Raw genomic sequence first — 14,666 nt, 5'->3', positions numbered from 1 at the left:
TAATTTTTTTAGAAAGTTGCCCTAAGGTAATAATCATTAAGATTGTGACTTCAGGGGTGCCTGGGTGGCTCAGTGGGTTAAGCCGCTGCCTTCGGCTCAGGTCATGATCTCAGGGTCCTGGGATCGAGTCCCGCATCGGGCTCTCTGCACAGCAGGGAGCCTGCTTCCCTCTCTCTCTCTCTGGCTGCCTCTCCGTCTACTTGTGATTTCTCTCTGTCAAATTAATAAATTAAAAAAATCTTTAAAAAAAAAAGATTGTGACTTCAAGGATATTTTATAACATGAGAAGTTGCATACAGTGAAATATTAGGAAAGCAGAAAATCAGGATATGAAACACTCCATATATATTACTAATCAAACATTAATATGCATTGGAGATATCCCTTGATTGTAACAAACATACCTGTTCATTTTATTTTTTTCTGACATTAATGTATCTGTAATTTGGCACACATTAACTGTATACTATTTCTTTATTTATAGATAATTCTTAAATTAACAATACATCTTTAAAAGAGGTTTTTTATTAGAGGAAATATGACATTTATATTAACAACTATGCATGATCTTTCTCTGTCTTTTTTATGTATATGGAAGCTAAATAAATCTAATGTTATCAGTCAATCATTACACTTCTAACAGATAAACTTACTGAAATTCAAATCTAAATAGTCATGTTTTGAAACTTAAAATAGGACTTTACATTTCTTGGTAGATGGAGTAGATGTACTTCTCTCTAATCTTCCCACCAAGGACTGAAAAGTCTGGACATTACATAAGAAACAAACATACAAAGACCTTGAGAGGTGGAGACAAGAAAGCAAATCAGTTAAGACCTTGAGACCTGAGGAATGACAAAGTGGGGTGTTCCCTTGTTCTTTTTTGCCTCATATATCCCAGACTGCATACTGATAAAGCTGAAAACCCAGTAACACCAATGAGAACAAACAAAAGAAAAAGACCCAACTAAGTCTGCTTTCTTTAGCCAAAGGACTGGAAAAGGACATTTAACAAGGTAAAACTTTCAGATGTTAACTGTTCTACTTCAGTCAAACACCACTGAAAGAACTGTGGTCCCACCCCACACATCCCAAAAGGGCTAAATGAGGGCCCTAGAGTTTCACCATCTCTGCCACCATGGTGGTATCAGAGAAGGCCAAGCAGGGAGCTGGGAATTTCATAGGAAGGAAACAGGTCCCAATCCTTTGTTGTCAGTAGAGACCATGTGGAGAGCCTAAATATCTATCTTTATCCATCTTTCTACCTCTTGCTGTGGTGATGTTAGAGGAGGCTGAGTGCAGAGTTAGAACTTGCACTATGACTCAGCAATAATGACATCTCACCCACTGCCATGTCGGTGGACTACATGGGAAGCTAGAACTCCCACTCCCACACAAAAAGAAGAACTCACTTCCTTACTTAGGTGTCCTTGGATGCCATGTGGGGAAGCTGAATTTCTACCTCCACCTATAAGTAATGACTTTTCCCTGCCACAGTAGGGCCAGAGAAATTCAGAGGTTTAAATAAGACCTGGAGTCTGGCAATGTAATATGAAAATGTAATGTACCAGTTTCCTTAAAAAATTACTTGTCATACCAAGAATCATGAAGATCTCAAACTGAATGACAAAAGGTTATAGATAGATGACAACACTGAGATGACAAAGGTGTTAGTATAATCTGAAAAACATCTTGAAGTAGCAATCATAACAATGCTTCAAACAGTAATTACAAGCACACTTAAAACATGGAAAGAGAAAAAAAGTCTTGACAAAGAAATGAAGAGTCTAAGTAAAGAAATAGAAGATATAAAGAAGGACCAAGTAGGAATTTTGGAATGGAAAAATATAATAACCTAAGTAAAAAACCCAGTCTATGGTCTTAACAGCAGAATGGAAGGGGCAAAGAATTGATGAACTGGAAGATGAAGCAATGGAAATTACCTAATCTGGAGAAAAGATAACTGTACCGATAACTCAAGGATGAATTTTTAAAAATGTTTAAGTAATCTAAAGAAAAGTAATCATCCTCAATGGGAAAAAGCTCATAGCCTTCCCATTGAGATCAGGAACACAACAAGGATGCCCACTCTCACCACTCTTATTCAACATAGTATTAGAAGTCCTAGCAACAGCAATCAGACAACAAAGAGAAATAAAAGGTATCCAAATTGGCAATGAAGAAGCCAAACTCTCTCTCTTCACAGATGACATGATACTTTATATGGAAAACCCAAAAGACTCCACCCCCAAACTACTAGAACTCATACAGCAATTCAGTAATGTGGCAGGATACAGAGTCAATGTACAGAAATCAGTTGCTTTCTTATACACTAACAATGAAAATACAGAAAGGGAAATTAGAGAATCGATTCCATTTACTATAGCAGCAAGAACCATAAGATACCTTGGAATAAACCTAACCAAAGAGGTAAAGGATCTGTACTCGTGGAACTACAGAACACTCATGAAAGTAATTGAAGAAGACACAAAAAAATGGAAGACCATTCCACGCTCTTGGGTCAGAAGAATAAACATTGTTAAAATGTCTATACTGCCTAGAGCAATCTATACTTTTAATGCCATTCTGATCAAAATTCCACCAGTATTTTTCAAAGAGCTGGAGCAAATAATCCTAAAATTTGTATGGAATCAGAAGAGACCCTGACTCGCTAAGGAAATGTTGAAAAACAAGAATAAAACTGGGGGCATCATGTTACCTGATTTCAAGCTTTACTACAAAGCTGTGATCACCAAGATAGCATGGTACTGGCATAAAAACAGACACATAGACCAGTGGAACAGAGTAGAGAGCCCAGATATGGACCCTCAACTCTATGGTCAAATAATCTTCGACAAAGCAGGAAAAAATATACAGTGGAAAAAAGACAGTCTCTTCAATAAATGGTGCTGGGAAAATTGGACAGCTATATGTAGAAGAATGAAACTCAGCCATTCTCTTACACCGTACACAAAGATAAACTCGAAATGGGTAAAAGACCTCAACGTGAGACAGGAATCCATCAGAATCCTAGAGGAGTGCACAGGTGGTAACCTCTTCGATATCAACCACAGCAACTTCTTTCAAGATATGTCTCCAAAGGCAAAGGAAACAAAAGCAAAAATGAACTTTTGGGACTTCATCAAGATCAAAAGCTTCTGCACAGCAAAGGAAACAGTCAACAAATCAAAGAGGCAACCCACAGAATGGGAGAAGATATTCACAAATGACAGTACAGACAAAAGGTTGATATCCAGGGGCGCCTGGGTGGCTCAGTGGGTTAAGCCACTGCCTTTTGCCCAGGTCATGATCCCAGGGTCCTGGGATCGAGCCCCAAGTCAGGCTCTCTGCTCAGTGGGGAGCCTGCTTCTCCCTCTCTCTCTCTCTCTGCCTACCTCTCTGCCTACTTGTGATCTCTGTCTGTCAAATAAATAAAATATTTTTTAAAAAGGTTGATATCCAGGATCTACAAAGAACTTCTTAAATTCAACATGCACAAAACAGATAATCATGTCAAAAAATGGGCAGAAGACATGAACAGACACTTCTCCAATGAAGACATACAAATGGCTATCAGACACATGAAAAAATGTTCAACATCACTAGCCATCAGGGAGATTCAAATTAAAATCACATTAAGATACCACCTTACACCAGTTAGAACGGCCAAAATTAGCAAGACAGGAAACAATGTGTGTTGGAGAGGATGTGGAGAAAAGGAAACCCTCTTCCACTGTTGGTGGGAATGCAACTTGGTGCAGCCACTTTGGAGAAGAGTGTGGAGATTCCTTTTTTTTTTTTTTTTTTTTAAAGATTTTATTTATTTATTTTACAGAGAGAGATCACAAGTAGGCAGAGAGGCAGGCAGAAAGAGAGAGGAGGAAGCAGGCTCCTGCTGAGCAGAGAGCCCGATGCGGGACTCGATCCCAGGACCCTGAGATCATGACCTGAGCCGAAGGCAGTGGCTTAACCCACTGAGCCACCCAGGCGCCCCAAGAGTGTGGAGATTCCTTAAGAAATTAAAAATAGAGCTTCCCTATGACCCTGCAATTGCACTACTGGGTATTTACCCCAAAGATACAGATGTAGTGAAAAGAAGGGTCATCTGTACCCCAATGTTTATAGCAGCAATGGCCACGGTTGCCAAACTGTGGAAAGAACCAAGATGCCCTTCAATGGACGAATAGATAAGGAAGATGAGGTCCATATACACTATGGAGTATTATGCCCCCATGAGAAAGGATGAATACCAACTTTTGTAGCAACATGGACGCGACTGGAAGAGATTATGCTGAGTGAAATAAGTCAAGCAGAGAGAGTCAATTATCATATGGTTTCACTTATTTGTGGAGCATAACAAATAACATGGAAGACATGGGGAGATGGAGAGGAGAAGGGAGTTGAGGGAAACTGGAAGGGGAGATGAACCATGAGAGACTATGGATTCTAAAAAACAATCTGAGGGTTTTGAAGGGGCGGGGTGGGAGGTTGGGGGAGCCAGGTGGTGGGTATTATGGAGGACACGTATTGCATTGAGCACTGGGTGTGGTGCATAAACAATGAATTCTGTTACACTGAAAAGAAATAAAGAAAAAAAAAAAGAAGTTACTTTAGCTGTAGATGAGCCATGATAATCATTTCAAAAAGCCAACAGGAAAGGTATATATACCCATAATGGGACAGCATCAGCTAACTAAATACTAAGTTTCCCTATTTTCTACTGCAATCATAAAATCTGTGTTGTTACACTGACATTTTACAATGGACTCAAGTCACTTTGCTGTTGATGACTTTGTAGGACTTACTAGGATGCGAATGTTGACCCTGTTACCATGCACAGAGTTTCCAGCATATCATCAACCTTGGCCTCAAAAACAATAGCCAGAAACCAAAAACAGAGCATAACATAAGTGCCTACATGTTCACTTGTCCTGATTGGTTTTTAGCATCACAACCCTATCAGTAATTCAAGCAATAAAGTAAGTTTATTATAATCTTTAAAAAAGAAAAGAAAAGTAAGAAAAATAAAACAGAGAAATGAAAAACAGAGGGAACCAAACAACAAAAAGTCAAGACTTAAGCTCTAACATATTAATAATTACATTAAATGTAAATGGTCTAAATAATTCAGTTAAAAACAGAACTTTGCAAAGTAGATTTAAAAACATGACCAAACTCTATGTCATCTGTAAGAAACTCACTTCAAATATAATAATATATGCAAATTGAATGTGAAAGAATGAAAAAAGATACAGTATGCAAAGATTAACCAAAGAAAAGCAGGAGTGACTCTATTAATTTCGTAAAAGTGGACTTCAGATGAAAGAAAATTATAAAGACAAGAAAGGACACTTAATATTGTCAAAAACAAGGAAGGACATTTAATAATGATAAAAAGAGTCAATTTTTCAAGAAGATATAGCAATCCTAAATGTGCATGTAAAACACAACAGGCTGAAAAATACAAGAAGTGAAAACTGATAGGACTGGAAGGAGAAATAGACCAATCCACAATTATAGTGGGATATTTCAACATCCTTCTTTTCAACATTCATCTGACAACTAGACAGAACATCAACAAAGATATAGAAAACATTGATATTTATAAAACACTTCATCAAACAAAAGTAGAGTACATATTCTTTTCAAGTGCCTAACATTACCAAGATATATCATATAAGATGTACCATGAAAGAAACTGCAAAAAATTTTTAAACATTGAAGTCATACAGAGTATGTTTTCTGACCACAGTATTCAAAATAGAAATTTGTAACAAAAAGATAACAGGAAAGAGCTCTAAAACTTGCAAACTAAATAGCACACTTCTAAGTAACTATAGTGAAAAGAGGAACTCTGAAGCACAATTTTTAAAAATATACTGAACCAGATAGAAATGAAAATACAACATATCAAAATTTGTGTGACACAGTTAAAGCAGTTCTGGGAGGGAAAGTTGTAGTGCTAAATGCATACATAAGAAAAGAGGGAAAGTCTGAAATCAATATCTAAACTCCACCTTAAATTAATATGTAAGCACTCCTTTTAACCTGGGAAGAATAAAATAAACTGAAAGGAAGATGAAGGAGTGCAATAATAAATTAAGAGCAGAAATCAGTGAAATTGAAGATGGAAAAATAAGAGAATATCAATGAAGCAAAGAGATGGTTTTTTGAAAAGATCAATAACATTGACAAACTTCTAGCAAGACTGTCAAAGAAAAAAAAAGAGAGAAAACACAAATTACTAATATTAGGAATGAAATGGGCTATTACACTAGACACTGAAAACATCAAAAGGGTAATAAGGGAATGCTAGGAATGGCTTTGTAAACATAAATCTGAAAACTTTGATAAAAGGGATCAATGCTTCAAAAAAAATGCCACATTTTACCTCGTATGTAAGACAATTTGAATAATCCTATAATTTTCAAGGAAAAAAAAATCTCCAGGCCAGACAATTTTATTGAATTCTAGCAAACATTTAAAGAAGAATGAACAATAATTCTAGACAACTCTTCTAGAAAATGGAAGAGGAAGAAACACTTTCCAATTCATTTTTGAAACCAGTCATATCCTGATCCCAAAACCAAATTAATATGATATAATAAAAGGAAACTATAGAACAATATCCCTCAGAATATTGACATAAGAATCCTTAGCTCAGTATTTGTCTCCTTTCTTTCACTGCACATACATGGTGGCCTAATTTGCTGCCTTCAGGATGACAGCAGGCTCTGGATGGCTGTTGGAGCAGGCAGGACACACATCTACCCTACACCTGCTGTGCAATGGAGAGGAAGGCTTGTTCCCAAAGTGGCTGGTGCTCGTGCTTCCTCAGTCTACTAGCAGAGGTGCTGGAGGCTTCCAGAATATCTCAGCAGTGCTTCTGATGATGGAAGACTCTCTATGTCTAATTTTTTAAAATATGAGAATAATTCAACAGTGAAATTATTAGCCCACCCCAGGCGGTCTCAGCTATAATTTATGGCTCCACATCTCCCACCATTGTAATTTTGTTTTGCATTCATTAGGATAGGATTTTTTTTTTTTTTTTAAGGACAATCTCAAGGAATCACAGTTCTGACGACTAACATTAACCACCATGTCACTCATAGATATTACTGAGGCTGTTATTCTGAAAAGTAAATTAATTTCCCTTGTGTGAGAACCATCTGAATAATATTCACATTCCTCTCTAGGGTAGGCTGATTGACTCTGGAAAGAACCTGCTGCTTCTATGGCAACCTGATGTGCTGGAAGGTCCTGCCCACCCCAACTTCTCTGGTTTTATTTTGTCCACCTTGTTTTCCTTCCCTGGAATTCGGGAAGAAGAAAATTGGCTGGTGTTCTTGGGTACATAAAATTGGCAGGTGCTTTTAGAAAGCTTCATATGCTTTCCAACGCACAGACACACAAAGACACAGAGAAAGACACATCAGTAAATAGCTTATTTTCTCTTCTGTCAGCAATTTCATTATCTTTAAGGTTGGGTGGAAGAGACTTTTCTCTTACAACCGATGCAGAATACATTGGTGCTTTTTTTGGGTTAAAGGGCACAGATTGATGGGGGGGAATATTAAAATTATTTTTGTAAAACAAAGATGAATAGAAGAGAAATTTATTTTAGGGACTTGGATGATGGTATTAATTGTGATGATGACACCTGCTATGCCTTGAAGACCTACTATGTGTCAGGCATGGTACTAAACACATATGGGCATTATCTCACTTAGTCCTTAGCACCATTGTCAGCCTCATTTTATGGGTTCAACGAGTTTGTGTAACTTGTTCAGGTTAACATAGCAGACATCAGAGTCTGTAGGCAAACCAGGTTTGTCTGCTCCAAAGCCTGGGTTTTAACCCCTATCTCCTGCCCTCTCCCCTGTTATGCCTGGGTTGATGTGGTGTTGAGCTGGTCCCCAGATAACAAGCATAAGGCACAAGAAGAGGATAAAAACAAGTTCAGTGAGAGGCAGCCATGTTCATTGGTATTTATTGTGAAGGAGTTTGAACTTTTGTGTGTTGGGTCAGATCCATTCTTGTTTGTTCTGTGGGCCCTCACAGAAGAACCTGGAATTGGCCAATCTTCAGATTCAAAGTGATCCAGACCTGGCACTCTCTACTGGACCTTCATAGTCAGGGTATCATGGTTATTATCCTGGATTATAATGTTGGCCAGAAGTAGCCCACTCAATGGAAATATGGAGACAACACTGCAGGTTGTCCCTTATCTGAAGGGTTTCTGGTGTTTCCACTGGAGATCAGCCATCCACTGTTGGGAGAAATGGCCTGGTTCTAATCCCTTATGGTTCTGCAGCCTGCTGCATTTGGCACTGCTCTTCCAGTGCTCGTTTATAAGGTGGACAGTCTTTGCAGTCCGGGTAGCAGGATGTTAGTCCCTGCCTGGTACTGTCCATGACTTTAGACCCACAGGTTTCCTATTTGGGAGGGCTTTATATTCTTGGGGGTTTTGATTTTGTTAGCCTTTGAGAAAAGGAAAAAATAAGAGAGACTGATTTTTTTTTTTAAATATACCAACAAGTTTATTCTAAAGTTTATATGGAAAGACAATAAACTGAAAATAGTCAACACGAAGCTGAAGAAACATAAAAATAGTTGGGGCTCACATAACTGATGCCATCTGATCTCAAAGCTTATTCTAAAGCAATGGTACCCTATACCAATGGAAGAATGGGTAACAGATCCATGGAACATAGGAGAGAGCCCAGGAATGGGCCTCTGCAGTTATATTCAACTGATTTGGGATGCATTCACAAAGGCAGTTCAATGGAGAAAGGATAACCTTTGCTATTCATGAGGCTGGGACAGCAAAACATTACAGGCGAAGAGAAAGAAAAAGACCCACCCATAGAATTTACACATTTCACAAAAATTGATCCTAAATGGATGACAGACTTAGGTGTAAAATGTAAAAGTTTAACATTTCCAAAAGAAAAAAAAATGAAAAAATAATGTCTGACTTAGAGTTTGGCAATGTGTTTTTAGACACAAACAAAAAAACACCACCCATGAAAGAAAAAATGATAAGTTAGAATTGTTTAAAATTAAATCCTCTTGTTGTACAAAAGACATTGTTATGAGAAAAAAAAGGGAAGCCACAGACTGGTTGAAAATATTTGTAAGACACATATCTGATGGAGGACTTGTATCCAACATGTACACAGAGCTCTCAAAACTTAAAACATAAAGAACAAAAATGGGCAGTCTGTATGAACAGAAACTTCACCAGAGGGCACGAACAGATGGGAAAGACATGTATGAGGAGATTCTCAATATCTTCTGTTCTCAGGGGATTGAAAGTTACCACGACACCTTTATCAGAACCCTGAAAATCCTGGTGGTGGGTATTAAGGAGGGCACATATTGCAGGGAGCACTGGGTGTGGTACAGAAACAATGAATCTTAGGACACTGAAAGGTAAAATTAAATTCAAAAAAATAAAATTCAGGTGTAAAACAAAAACAAGGAACAACAACAACAAACCTGCCACAAAAATCCCAAATTGGGGAAAGAGCCTGATCTTTTAATGCAGGATTGCTTTGTCAGAACCCGAGGACACATTAAATGCTCAGTTAAAAAAAAAAAAATGGAGGGACGCCTGGGTGGCTCAGTCGTTGGGCGTCTGCCTTCGACTTGGGTCATGATCCTGGGGTCCTGGGTTTGAGCTCTGCATCGGGCTCCCTGCCCAGCGGGAGACTTGCTTCTCCCTCTTCCACTCCCTATGCTTGTGTTCCCCCTCCCATTGTCTCTCTCTCTCTCTGTCAAATACCAAAAAAAAAAAAAAAAAAAAAAAAAAAGGCAAGTTGTGTGTAGCCAGGCCCCTTCTATGATTCCAAGCTTGACCCCAGGGTGGGGTTGGTTGGGATTGAGTGCAGGGAGACTTGGGATTAGGGTGTCTGTTGACATTACTTGATAATAAGAAACCAGGTTTTTACATCTTGGCTGGATGGCTGAACCAAATCTTCTGGGTCCGACCTGTGGCATTAAAGTATCCTGCTTTGTAACATAGTTTTCCTATGAGTTTCTCTGTCCAGTAGCGTCTCAGAGAAGGGGAGAAACAGGGATAGATGGCTTGTGGGCTCTCTGAGTGGTTGGAGGGCATCTGTTGGGGGTCAATGGGAATGGGGTGCAGTTGTCCATCAGTGGGGGCATTCGCAGGCTCCCTGGAAGCCTGTCTGTGGCTGAGATTAATGAGGAAAGGTGGCCACAGGGAGTGTGGCCTAGGCCCAGGAATTTGCTCAGCTTTTGTCTGCAGAGGTCAGCACTTTGACAGTGGAGGAGGAAGGTTTTGTCCTTCCTCCCACTGGCAGCAGGGATGCCTGTGAACCAGTTTGTACCAAGAAGTCTCAGGGTCAAGGACAAGGCCCAGCCACAAAGCTCCTCTCCTTCTTCCAATTTGACTGGATGTCATTCAGAGTAGACTGATGCAATGATGTTGCAGAGCAGGAAACATGCAAAGCAATTATCTTTTTAGTAGGTCACTGGCCTCCTTTGGGAGAAGAGACCAGAGGGAGATGGGAAGGCAGGCAGCGTGGCCTCCCCCAGAGGCTGCGCGCGCAGTAGCTGCATTGGTGATTAATAGCGTGTCACTTTCCATGAATGTTGCTTTAAGTAGCCGTGTTCAAAATTGAGTGGGAATGAAATAAAACAACCCAAAATAGATGTTTCCTCTATGCCTTATGAGTTGCTGGAATCTAGAAATAGCTTTTCAAATCTATAATTTTAAATGGCATCATTCACAGCATTCTCAGAGCCGCGGCTTTCTTTTCGCATGGATATTGCTGTATGCACAAGCATCCTTTTTTGTTTTTAAAGAGCATGAAAAATTTGAGCTCAGTGTCTTGAGGTTTTTTCGGCACTGAAATAAAAATGATGATTATAGAGAAAAATATAGCCTTTACATATGTTTTTAAAGAAAAATAGTAACCTAGCAGCGGAAAAGGACAGGAAGAATCTTGTGCCCATATAGATCATAAACCGGAGCAGTAAAAAGGTCTGGCCGGCAGTAATTGCTGGCCAGCTGCAGGGATTACAGCCCTGTGAGCTGCGTTCAGGGCACCCTGCCAGGATGCTGGCAACCAGAAGTCGGGCCGGGACCATCCTGACCCACAGTGCCGTTGCTGCGCCCCAGAGTGTAAACAGGAGGGTGACCACACAGCAGCAGGGCAGGGTGCCTACACTGGCCACACCCTCTCAGAGCACAGGGATTTGAGGCCCTCTCCCTCTGCTGCCTCCGTTGGAGCTAAGCTGCCAGTTTGGAGGCTAATAGTGGTAGGGATGACCTCTGGCTACATCTCTGGGTAGGAGAAGGGTCACTAGACTTCAGTATCACTTTTGTCTTAAGGAAGCCAAAGAACACATCTGATGGGTGAGGAACCAGAGGGAACCCTCAGCTCAATGCTTTGGGGATTGTCACTGTCTTGGACCAGAGAGGATGAGGGAAAGTGGGTGGTGCTGTACACCTTCTGCCCACCTATTTTGTCTGGTCCCTGGAAAAAAAACAAAAACTAAAACAAACAGCAAAGCTAAACAAACCAGTGGTGGGGTGGGCTCTGGGGAACAAGGGCGGGGTGGATTCCTCATCTTTTTTGCATCTTCCATCCCCATCCTAACTCCCTGCTGGCTTCCACTCAGCACTCCAGTGTCTGACCATTGGCCTTTTTTGGGACATCTCGTCACAAGTGAACATTCCAAGGAGACATGGAAGGGTGGATGGGTGGAGGAGTTGAATTGGACCTCCTAAGAGATGGTGGGACATTCCTTCTGTCATCTTGCCTTCTCTTTCCTGAGTACTCACATCTGGCCAAGCTGGGGCACATCAAGACAGAAAAGGCTGGCCCCATAAGTTTTAATATTGTTCAGGTATGGTGAGGCCAACAGATCAGGGGATGACTGCCATTAAGAAGATAGCTTGTTACAGTTCCCAAGAGGAGGGGGTGTGCCATGCCATGCAAGGCCATATGGGGACGCACCAGGGATGGTTAAGAGGCAGGAGGAGCAAAGGGGAAACATGGACAAGAGCCTTTATTGTGGTTTCTGTGAGAAAGGATAGAGAAGGAAGGGCAAGCAGGCTAAGCAGGTTTAGGATTGGCTGGTTTGAATAATTTCAGAAGTTTCTGGGACTGTCTTTTGTGGTCTGATACCTGGCCCTGGGGGTTAGTGGCCCAGAGTAAGAGTCGCTTTAGAGTCTGAGGGTTAGTGGCCCAGAGTAAGAGAAAAGGAGATGGTTGGGGTTGTGGGCTCTGGATTGGTGAGTTTGCATGGGAAAGATGGATAGGCAGAGTGGTCCCTTGCTCATTGCAGACACTGGCCAGCCCTGGGAGGGCCAATCCCTCAAGGGTCAGGAAAGAAGGCTTTAGAAGTCAGTGCATCAAAACATGTGGTCAGTACAGGTTGCACATGACCCCAGCATGAAAGGTAGAAGTGCTCCCATCTGGGAGGCATCACAGGTGAAATGCTCAGGGTGTTCTGAGAAGTAGCTTCCTGCTTTGATTGGTTTGGTTTGGTTTTTGAAGGGGCATGTCACAAATGCGAGAAAAGTATCAATGGGAGTAGAGGGCAGTTGGCTAAGCCACCAAAAATAGGATGTGTGGCAGCCAAGTGAGGTTGGATGAGTGCCTTGCCTGGACAGAGGCCCGGGACAGGAAGCTTCAGAAGGGGCTTAGCAGGAAAAACAGTTGGGACACTCAAGTAAGGCCAAACTAGGCTCTTGAATGCCAAGCTGAAGCATTTGGATTTCATGTTGTCTGAGCTGGCCAGAGCTGCTCTGTTTCACTCTCTAGTTCTGTTAATGAATTCATAGATTCGTAGAGAATGCCGACATCTGGCCATATATCATAAACCCAGAACTTAATTAACAGGTTAGGATGCTGATGTAAATTGATTGTGGATGAGAAAAAGAAATCCCCTGTGGGAGGAGTTGAAGACACAGTGCCTTCCAGGCCTGCAGGTAATGTCAGCAAGCAGAAAGGGCTCTTGGTACCCTGGGTAATAGCCATGCCCCAGACAGAGAGGGCAAATCATGGAGAGGGGGTCCTGAATTGCCAGATCTTCCTAGTTTTCAAGAAAAGCTGGAAATTCAGAGTCTTGTGTAACCTCCCAAGTTAAGTGAAATTACCTGAGAAGTCTATGGTGGCTCACTAATGAAACTCTTTCATCCCTAACAGCACAACAAAAGGCCTGAGCCCTGCCACATGGGATCCTGTGGGCCTCTTTCTACTCTGCATCTGTCATCCTAATTGAACTGTGAGGGTCAAAGAGGAAATGGGACAGTTTTAAGGTGTGGCTACATTGGGAAACTGAGGCATACTGGGTCAGGAGTCAGATCTGGCTTCCAAAGACCTTCCCTGAAGTCTTGAGTGGACATCTTGGTGGCACTTCATCTGCATTTCCTCATTGGCAAAATCCATTCATTCATTCATTCATTCACACTGTGTGTGGGGCTAAGACAGATACTTCACACCAAAACAGAAAATCTGATGGGACACTATCTAAAGTCGTGTTGCTACTGTAATGATTTTATAGCAAAACAAAAGCTAAAAGGTGTTGTGATCAGGGGCATCTTTTCCCAGTGCCGTGTGGTTGAAGTTCCCTCTAGCAACACAGTAGAAAATACTGGTGATTGACAGACTGGGCTGGGGGGTACACGCAAGTCTCTCCTGACCACGTCACGTGGTCTCATTCTCTCTGAGTCCAGGGCTCCGAGCTCAACAGCGGGTCCTCTACCTCCTTGACCCTGGTGGACACCCGGCACCTAAAGTGGTGTCGCCACAGAGCAGGTGCCTAGATGTCCCTCAGGGGAGTGAGTCTCGTGTGGCAGTGAATGCCTTCAGTACAGAAAATTTTAGCTACAGCAACCATAGAAAAAGCTAGTCTAATCATAGCATCTGAGAAAGGAAATTGAGAGAGTGGGGACAAACGGAATTTTCAATGACCTGATGTCATGATATGCCATTGTTGGATCTGTGATTTTCCTACTGGCTTCGCACTGTTCCAGTAAGAGCCGAGAGGTTTCCCTATAGGCTGTCAGGCCTCATCTGGCACCACGCCCCCCCGCTGGTGTTGGAGTGCGCTAGGATGGACCAAGGGCAGAGCTGGGGGGTGAACTTCGGATAGCCAACAGTGGGGCAGTTAGACTGTATCTGGAGAAGTCTGTGCACATAGACAACAAGCTTGCACTCATAAGGCTGGAAAGCAGCTGCCCCTAGATGCCCCTCTGGCCATGTGTGTCCTTACCCCCTCCCACACACGCAGCAGGGACCATGAATTCTAGACACTGTGCGCACTAAGAAGATCATTGTATCCTTTTTTTAAGAATAAATAAAGACAATATTAAAGCATCAACTTGTGTTTAAGAAAGTCTATCAAATATAGACATTTTTAAACATTGCTGTTTCCCTTCTCTCCCTGCTGTTTTCCTTCTCTCCTTGTGATGGATAGATAGATATCCTCACTTCACTGTTGCCTGAAGCACAAACCTGCTTGGCCTTTTTGGTAACAGAGCACCGCGTGCACTTGTGTGCATATGCCCAGGTGTGTGTGCACCTGTGCTCGTGTGTGCAGGCATGTGCGCGCGAAATGTCCTTTCATAAATCGGCATGCAGGTCAGAGACGTTCGAAGACAAGGAGGCTGCCAAGCCCAGAGC

General features: G+C 41.6%; 1 protein-coding gene across 8 annotated transcripts in view; it reads left to right on the top strand.

Moving 5' to 3' along the window:
• ACOXL (acyl-CoA oxidase like) overlaps positions 1–14,666 on the top strand; it is a 349,566-nt gene that overhangs the window by 153,518 nt on the left and 181,382 nt on the right. The window lies entirely within an intron of this gene.

This window comes from Mustela lutreola, chromosome 9, assembly GCF_030435805.1.
Source record: "Mustela lutreola isolate mMusLut2 chromosome 9, mMusLut2.pri, whole genome shotgun sequence".
In the NCBI taxonomy this organism is placed as follows: Eukaryota; Metazoa; Chordata; class Mammalia; order Carnivora; family Mustelidae; genus Mustela; species Mustela lutreola.
Note: the sequence above shows the minus strand (reverse complement) of the source record. Positions and strands in the feature narration are given on the sequence as shown.